Source organism: Macaca thibetana, unplaced genomic scaffold (genome assembly GCF_024542745.1).
Source record: "Macaca thibetana thibetana isolate TM-01 unplaced genomic scaffold, ASM2454274v1 unplaced_scaffolds337, whole genome shotgun sequence".
NCBI classification, from domain to species: domain Eukaryota; kingdom Metazoa; phylum Chordata; class Mammalia; order Primates; family Cercopithecidae; genus Macaca; species Macaca thibetana.
In genome coordinates this window covers 1-7,671 of record NW_026089126.1, presented here as the reverse complement: position 1 = coordinate 7,671, position 7,671 = coordinate 1, and the positions used below count along the sequence as shown (strand labels likewise).

The 7,671-nt window shown below is 50.1% G+C and overlaps 2 non-coding genes across 2 annotated transcripts; one reads left to right on the top strand and one right to left on the bottom strand.

Annotated features, from left to right (window-relative positions):
- The first annotated feature begins 447 nt into the window (after nt 1-447).
- LOC126947440 (small nucleolar RNA U3) lies at nt 448-663 on the top strand. The gene has a single exon (XR_007723077.1). It is a non-coding gene; the product is annotated as a small nucleolar RNA U3 (small nucleolar RNA).
- A 2,035-nt stretch (nt 664-2,698) lies between these two features.
- LOC126947441 (small nucleolar RNA U3) lies at nt 2,699-2,914 on the bottom strand. Its single transcript, XR_007723078.1, has one exon. It is a non-coding gene; the product is annotated as a small nucleolar RNA U3 (small nucleolar RNA).
- Between the last annotated feature and the right edge of the window lie 4,757 nt (nt 2,915-7,671).

Here is a 7,671-nt window from a genome sequence, read left to right as displayed (position 1 = left end):
CGCCCAGCTCATTGTTGATTCCCCCCGCCCCTTGGTAGAGACGGGATTCTGCTATGTTGCCTAGGCTGGTGTCGAACTCGTGGAACAACGGATCCTCCCTCCTGGGCCTGGGCGTGGGCTCGCAAAACGCTGGGATTCCCGGATTACAGGCGGGCGCACCACGCCAGGAGCAAACACTTCCCGGTTTAAAAATTCAGTTTGTGATTGGCTGCCATTCAGCATTATGCTAATTAAGTATGCCTGTTTTTTAAACTTCTTAAAACAATTTTTTAAAATTCCGTTTCCACCTAAAACGTTAAAATTTGTCAAGTGATAATATTCGAGAAGATGTTGCCAAACTATTTTTCTATTTGTTTCCTAATGGCATCGGAAATAGCGAAAGTATCTCGCCATTAGTTAAAAGTGAGCAGCAGATGTAGACCCAGCAGAGGCTGGCACTAGAGCGTTAAGACTATACTTTCAGGGATCATTTCTATAGTTTGTGACTAGAGAAGTTTCTCTGAACGTGTAGAGCACCGAAAACCACGAGGAGGAGACGTAGTGTTCTCTCCTGAGCGTGAAGCAGGCGCTTGGTGTTGCTTCCGTGCAGTTGCCATCAGCCATTGATGATCGTTCTTCTCTCCGCGTTGGAGAGTAAGAGGGAGAGAACGCTGTCTGAGTGGTTTTTCTTTATCGCTGGTTTCAAAGACAGACCGCAGAGTGGTTGCTTTCAGGCGTTTGTGGGTGTTAGCATAGGTCTGCCGTCGCAACCAACCAAGTTGTTTGCTTTCGTTTTACGAGCGACAGAACCTGTGTGCACCGCCTGTCTGGGTGGTTTTTCAATTTCAGGCTTGGTGGAGAGGATTCTGCTGTACGTCCTGTTGTCTCTCCATTTTTTCGCCTTCTCGCTGCCTCTTTTGACGTCGTTTCCCCTGCCACTCCACCCCCAGACGGGGTCTCGGGGTCTCTTGTTCTGCCTGTCGCCCAGGCAGGAGTGCAATGGCGCGATCTCGGCTCATGGCCAACGTCCGCCTTCCGGGCTCAAGGGATCCTCCTAAGTCCTCCCGAGTAGCCGGGGTTACAGGCCAGGCTTTGCTTTTCTTTTGTAGAAACGGGGTGTCACCATGTTGTTCAGGCTGGTCTCCAACTTCTGACCTCAGGTGATCCGCCGCCTCGGCCTCCGAAAGTGCTGGGATTGCAGGCGTGAGCCGCCGTGCCCGGTCTTATTTTATTTTAGAGACAGGGTCTTCCCATATTGCCCAGGCTGATCTCAAGCTCGTGAGCTGCAAGGAATTGGCCTTGGCCAAAGTGCTAGGATTACAGGCGTGACCCACCACGCCCAGCCTCAGGTGCCTTCTAGCAGCTGGAATAGACTCTCGGCAGGGCGCAGTGGCTCACGCCTGTAATCCCAGCAGTTTAGGAGGCCGAGGTGTTCGAGACCAGCCTGGCCAACATGGAGAAACCCTGTCTCTAATAAAAATATAAAATTACCTGGGCGTTGTCGCACATGCCTGTAATCCCAGCTACTCGCGAGGCTGAGGCAAGAGAATCGCTTGGACCCGGAAGGCGTAGGTTGCGGTGAGTCCAGGTTGTGCCATTGAACTCCAGCCTTTTTTTTTTTTTTTTTGAGACGGAGTCTCGCTCTGTCGCCCAGGCTGGAGTGCAGTGGCCGGATCTCAGCTCACTGCAAGCTCCGCCTCCCGGGTTTTTACGCCATTCTCCTGCCTCAGCCTCCCGAGTAGCTGGGACTACAGGCGCCCACCACCTCGCCCGGCTAGTTTTTTGTATTTTTTAGTAGAGAGGGGGTTTCACCGTGTTAGCCAGGATGGTCTCGATCTCCTGACCTCGTGATCCGCCCGTCTCGGCCTCCCAAAGTGCTGGGATTACAAGGCTTGAGCCACCGCGCCCGGCCGAACTCCAGCCTTCTTGAAGCCCAGAGGCGGAGGCTGCAGTGAACCGAGATCGCGTCACTGCATTCCAGCCTGGGCAACAGAGCGAGACTCCGTCTCCAAAAAAAAAAAAAAAAGTGCTGGGATTACAGGCATGAGCCAACGCGTGGCTGGGCGTGGTGGGTCACGCCTGTAATCCTAGCACTTTGGCCAAGGCCAATTCCTTGCAGCTCACGAGCTTGAGATCAGCCTGGGCAATATGGGAAGACCCTGTCTCTAAAATAAAATAAGACCGGGCACGGCGGCTCACGCCTGCAATCCCAGCACTTTCGGAGGCCGAGGCGGCGGATCACCTGAGGTCAGAAGTTGGAGACCAGCCTGAACAACATGGTGACACCCCGTTTCTACAAAAGAAAAGCAAAGCCTGGCCTGTAACCCCGGCTACTCGGGAGGACTTAGGAGGATCCCTTGAGCCCGGAAGGCGGACGTTGGCCATGAGCCGAGATCGCGCCATTGCACTCCTGCCTGGGCGACAGGCAGAACAAGAGACCCCGAGACCCCGTCTGGGGGTGGAGTGGCAGGGGGAAACGACGTCAAAAGAGGCAGCGAGAAGGCGAAAAAATGGAGAGACAACAGGACGTACAGCAGAATCCTCTCCACCAAGCCTGAAATTGAAAAACCACCCAGACAGGCGGTGCACACAGGTTCTGTCGCTCGTAAAACGAAAGCAAACAACTTGGTTGGTTGCGACGGCAGACCTATGCTAACACCCACAAACGCCTGAAAGCAACCACTCTGCGGTCTGTCTTTGAAACCAGCGATAAAGAAAAGCCACTCAGACAGCGTTCTCTCCCTCTTACTCTCCAACGCGGAGAGAAGAACGATCATCAATGGCTGATGGCAACTGCACGGAAGCAACACCAAGCGCCTGCTTCACGCTCAGGAGAGAACACTACGTCTCCTCCTCGTGGTTTTCGGTGCTCTACACGTTCAGAGAAACTTCTCTAGTCACAAACTATAGAAATGATCCCTGAAAGTATAGTCTTAACGCTCTAGTGCCAGCCTCTGCTGGGTCTACATCTGCTGCTCACTTTTAACTAATGGCGAGATACTTTCGCTATTTCCGATGCCATTAGGAAACAAATAGAAAAATAGTTTGGCAACATCTTCTCGAATATTATCACTTGACAAATTTTAACGTTTTAGGTGGAAACGGAATTTTAAAAAATTGTTTTAAGAAGTTTAAAAAACAGGCATACTTAATTAGCATAATGCTGAATGGCAGCCAATCACAAACTGAATTTTTAAACCGGGAAGTGTTTGCTCCTGGCGTGGTGCGCCCGCCTGTAATCCGGGAATCCCAGCGTTTTGCGAGCCCACGCCCAGGCCCAGGAGGGAGGATCCGTTGTTCCACGAGTTCGACACCAGCCTAGGCAACATAGCAGAATCCCGTCTCTACCAAGGGGCGGGGGGAATCAACAATGAGCTGGGCGTGATGGCACCGTCTGTAGTCCCAGCTACTCGGGAGGCTGAAGCGGGATGATCGTTTGAGCCAGGGAAGCTGGCTGAGTTGGAAGCCGCAGTGAACTTTGGTCACCCCACTGCACCCCAGCCTGGGAGACAGAGTGAGATCTTGACTCTTAAAAACAATTTTTTTTAGGGGGGATGGTATAAAATAGACGTAAAACGTACCATCTTAACCATTTCTCACACATACAGTTCAGGGGCATTAAGTACATTCCTGTAGCCATTGGTATGTAACCATCGCCATTATTTATCTCCAGAACTTTCTTGACATCCCAAACTGAAACTCTACCCATAAAACAAACTTCCCTTTCCTCTCTCTGTCCAGACCCTTGTAAGCACTCTTCTGCTTTCCGTCTCTATGAATTTGATTCTTGTAGGTACCTCTGTAAGTGGAAATATGCAATATTGTCTTTTTGTGTCTGGCTTATTTCACTTATATTTGTTTTCAAGGTTCATTCACGTTGTAACATGTTGCAGAATGTCACTCCTTTTTCAGGCTGGAGTGCAATGATGCATGACGTGATGGCTCACTGCAGCCTTGATCTCCAGGGCTCAGGTGATCCTCCCACGTCAGCCTCCTGAGTAGCTGGGATTATAGGCACATGCCATCACACTCGGCTAATTTTTGTATTTTCTGTAGGGAGGGGGTTTCAACACATTGCCCAGGATGGTCTTGAACTTCTGGGCTCAAGGGATCCACCCGCCTAGGCCTCTCAAAGTGTGGGACTAGAGGTGTGAGCTACCACGCCCAGCAGTTTTCTTAATTACATTTTTGAATTGCTCCTTGCTAGTGTATAAAAACACAACTGGACCGGGCGCGGTGGCTCACGCCTGTCATCCCAGCACTTTGGGAGGCCGACACAGGTGGATCACGAGGTCAGGAGATCAAGACCATCCTGGCCAACATGGTGAAAGCCCCGTTTCTACTAAAAATACAAAAATTGGCCAGGTGTGGTGGCGCACGCCTGTAATCCCAGCTACTGGGGAGGCTGAGGCAGAATTGCTTGAACCCGGGAGGCAGAGGCTGCAGTGAGCCAAGATTGTGCCACTGCACTCCACCCTGGGCGACGGAGGAAGTCTCTGTCTAAAAAAAAAGAAAAAAACATTGACTAGCAGTGGTAAAAGTGAACCTCTGTGTCTTGTTCCTGATCTTAGGGGGAAGCTTTTAGTCTTTCACCATTAAGTGTGATGATAACTATGGGTTTTTCACAAATACCTTTTATCATGTTGAGACATACCCCTCGTTTCACAGTTTTCTCTGTGTTTTAATCATGAAATGTTAGAATTTCTTAGATGCTTTTTCTGTGTCAGCTGGAATGACTGTGTTTTTCCCTTTGTTCTACTAATGCGGTATAAGACTTTAATCAATTTTCTTATATTAAACCATCCCCTGCATTCCTGGGGTAAATCCCTCCCATCCCCTCAGCTGCAGCACCTGATTAAAACCTTCTTCCTTGGCAATAATCATTGTCTCAGTGATTGGCTTTCTGTGAGGTGAGCAGCAGGCCCTAGATGGAACCCCTGGTGTTTTAGTAACACTAGGACGGCCAGTAGCCTCCAGACACTGGAGGAGTCGAGGAAGGATCCCCCTTCGAGACTTCAACACTTTGATTCCTGACTTTGAGCCTCCAGAACTGCGGGAGAGTAATTTCTGTTTTGACAGAGTTTCATTTCATCACCCAGGCTGGTGTGCAGTGGCACAATCTGGGCTCACTGCAACCTCTGCCTCCTGGGTTCAAGTGATTCTCGTGCCTCAGCCTTCTGAGTAGCTGGGACTACAGGCATGCGCAAACACGCGTGTCTAATTTTTGTATTATTAGTAGAGATGGGGCTTTACCATGCTGGTAAATCCAGGATGGTCTGGATCTCTTGACCTCATGACCTGCCCGCCTCGGCCTCTCAGTGCTGGGATTACAGGTGTCAGCCACTGCCTGTGGCCTTGGGAGATTTTTTTTTTTTTTTTTTTTTTTTTTATATGGAGTCTCCCTCTGTCACCCAGGCTGGAATGCAGTGGCACGATCACAGCTCACTGCAAGCTCCGCCTCCCGGGTTCACACCATTCTTCTGCCTCAGCCTCCCGAGTAGCTGGGACTACAGGTGCCCGCCACCACGCCCGGCTAATTTTTTGTATTTTTAGTAGAGACGGGGTTTCACCTTGTTAGCCAGGGTGGTCTCGATCTCCTGACCTCACGATCCGCCCGTCTCGGCCTCCCAAAGTGCTGGGATTACAGGCATGAGCCACCGCGCCCAGCAAGAACTACACTTTAGGCCGGGCGTGGTGGCTCAAGCCTGTAATCCCAGCACTTAGGGAGGCCGAGACGGGCGGATCACGAGGTCAGAAGATCGAGACCATCCTGGCTAACATGGTGAAACCCCGTCTCTACTAAAAAAATACAAAAAAATAGCCGGGCGCGGTGGTGGGCGCCTGTAGTTCCAGCTACTCGGGAGGCTGAGACAGGAGAATGGCGTAAACCCGGGAGGCGGAGCTTGCAGTGAGCTGAGATCCGGCCACTGCACTCCAGCCTGGGCCCCAGAGCGAGACTCTGTCTCAAAAAAAAAAAAAAAAAAAAAAAGAACTACACTTTAAAGACGTATGTATTAATGGATAAAGAAAGATCTACTATGCCAACACTAATCAAAAGAAAGCAGGAGTCTCTATATGAATTTCAGACAGTACAAACTTCAAATGAAAGGAAAGGCCACAGGAATATCGCACTGGCACAGTGCCTCACACCAGTGAATCCCAGCACTCTGGGAGGCAAGGCGGGGGCAGATACTGAGGCGGGAGTTCGAGACCAGCCTTGGCCAACACGACGAAACCCTTGTCTTTACTAAAATACAAAAATTAGCGCGGGCGTTATGGGTGGTTGCTCGCCTGTAATCCAGCTACTCTGCAGGCTGAGCATGGGAATCACTTGAGCGTGGGAGGCAGAGGTTTGATGCGCCGAGATCATTGCACTCCCGCCTAGGTTGACAGATGACCCTGTCTCAAAAGGAAAAGAAAAGGAAAAAGAAAAGTCAATCAGGGATAAGTACAGGGCATTACACAATTATTAAGGATGTCAATGCTCAAAGAAGACATAACAATCCTTAACATGTATGATCCTAACAACAGGACATCAAAATATGTGAAGGCAAAAAGCCGATAGCACAACTGCAAGGAGAAACTATTATAGCTGGCGGACTTCAGTGTCCCCTCTATCAGAATATGGACAAGCTCCAGCCGGCAGAAGATATCCCGGTAACTCCATGTATCCCCCTCTTTAATTGGATATTAATGGGAAAACCTCTAGACTATTTTCATACAATGAACAGCAGAAAAAAAAAAGAAAAGCAAAAACACTTTTGGTTTTTTCCCGTAACTTAGGCTGGAGAGCCAGTGGCACGATCACATCCTCACTAGCAGCCTTGAAACTTCCAGGGCAGCAGGCAGATACTCCCACCTCAGCACCCCTGTCTAGTTGGGACTACAGGTTTGCACCCTGTCCAATTTTTCTTTCTTTTTTAAAATTTTTTTCAACGATCGGTATGGACCCATCAAATATGTCCATAACATTTTTGTTAAATTTACCTTTTCTGTAGAGATGGGAATCTTGTCTATGTTGCCCAGCGCTAAAGTCCTTGAACTCCTGGCCTCAAGCAATCCTCTCTCCCTGGGCCTCCCAATGTTCAAGGATTACAGGTTGTGGGGGAAAGGCCTGGGAGTCACCTATGCCCTAACACAAAATTTTTTTTTATTGTTTGAGATGGAGTTTCGCATTCTTGTCGCCCACGGCTAGAGAGTACATGGCACGGATCTCAGCTCACTCGCAACCTCCCGCCTCCCAGTTTCAATAGCGATTCTCCTGCCGCCAGCTTCCGGTGGTTAGCTGGGATTACACGGAAAGCGCCCACCATGCCTGGCTTAATTTTGTATTTTTAGTAGAGATGGGGTTTCTCCCTGTTGGCGGGAGCGATGGTCCTCCAACTCCTGACCTCAGGTGATCCACGCCCCCGCCCTTGGCTTCCCAAAGTGCCTGGGATTATTACAGGTTGGGTGTGACCACCCAGCCCGGCCAAATAAAATGTATTCTCTCTCTCTCTCTCTCTCTCTCTCTCTGTGTGTGTGTGTGTGTGTTTCTTTCTTTCTTTTTTTTTTTTTTTGAGACAGAGTCTCAGTCTGTCGCCCAGGCTGGAGTGCAGTGGCCGGATCTCAGCTCACTGCAAGCTCCGCCTCCCGGGTTCACGCCATTCTCCTGCCTCAGCCTCCCGAGTAGCTGGGACTACAGGCGCCCGC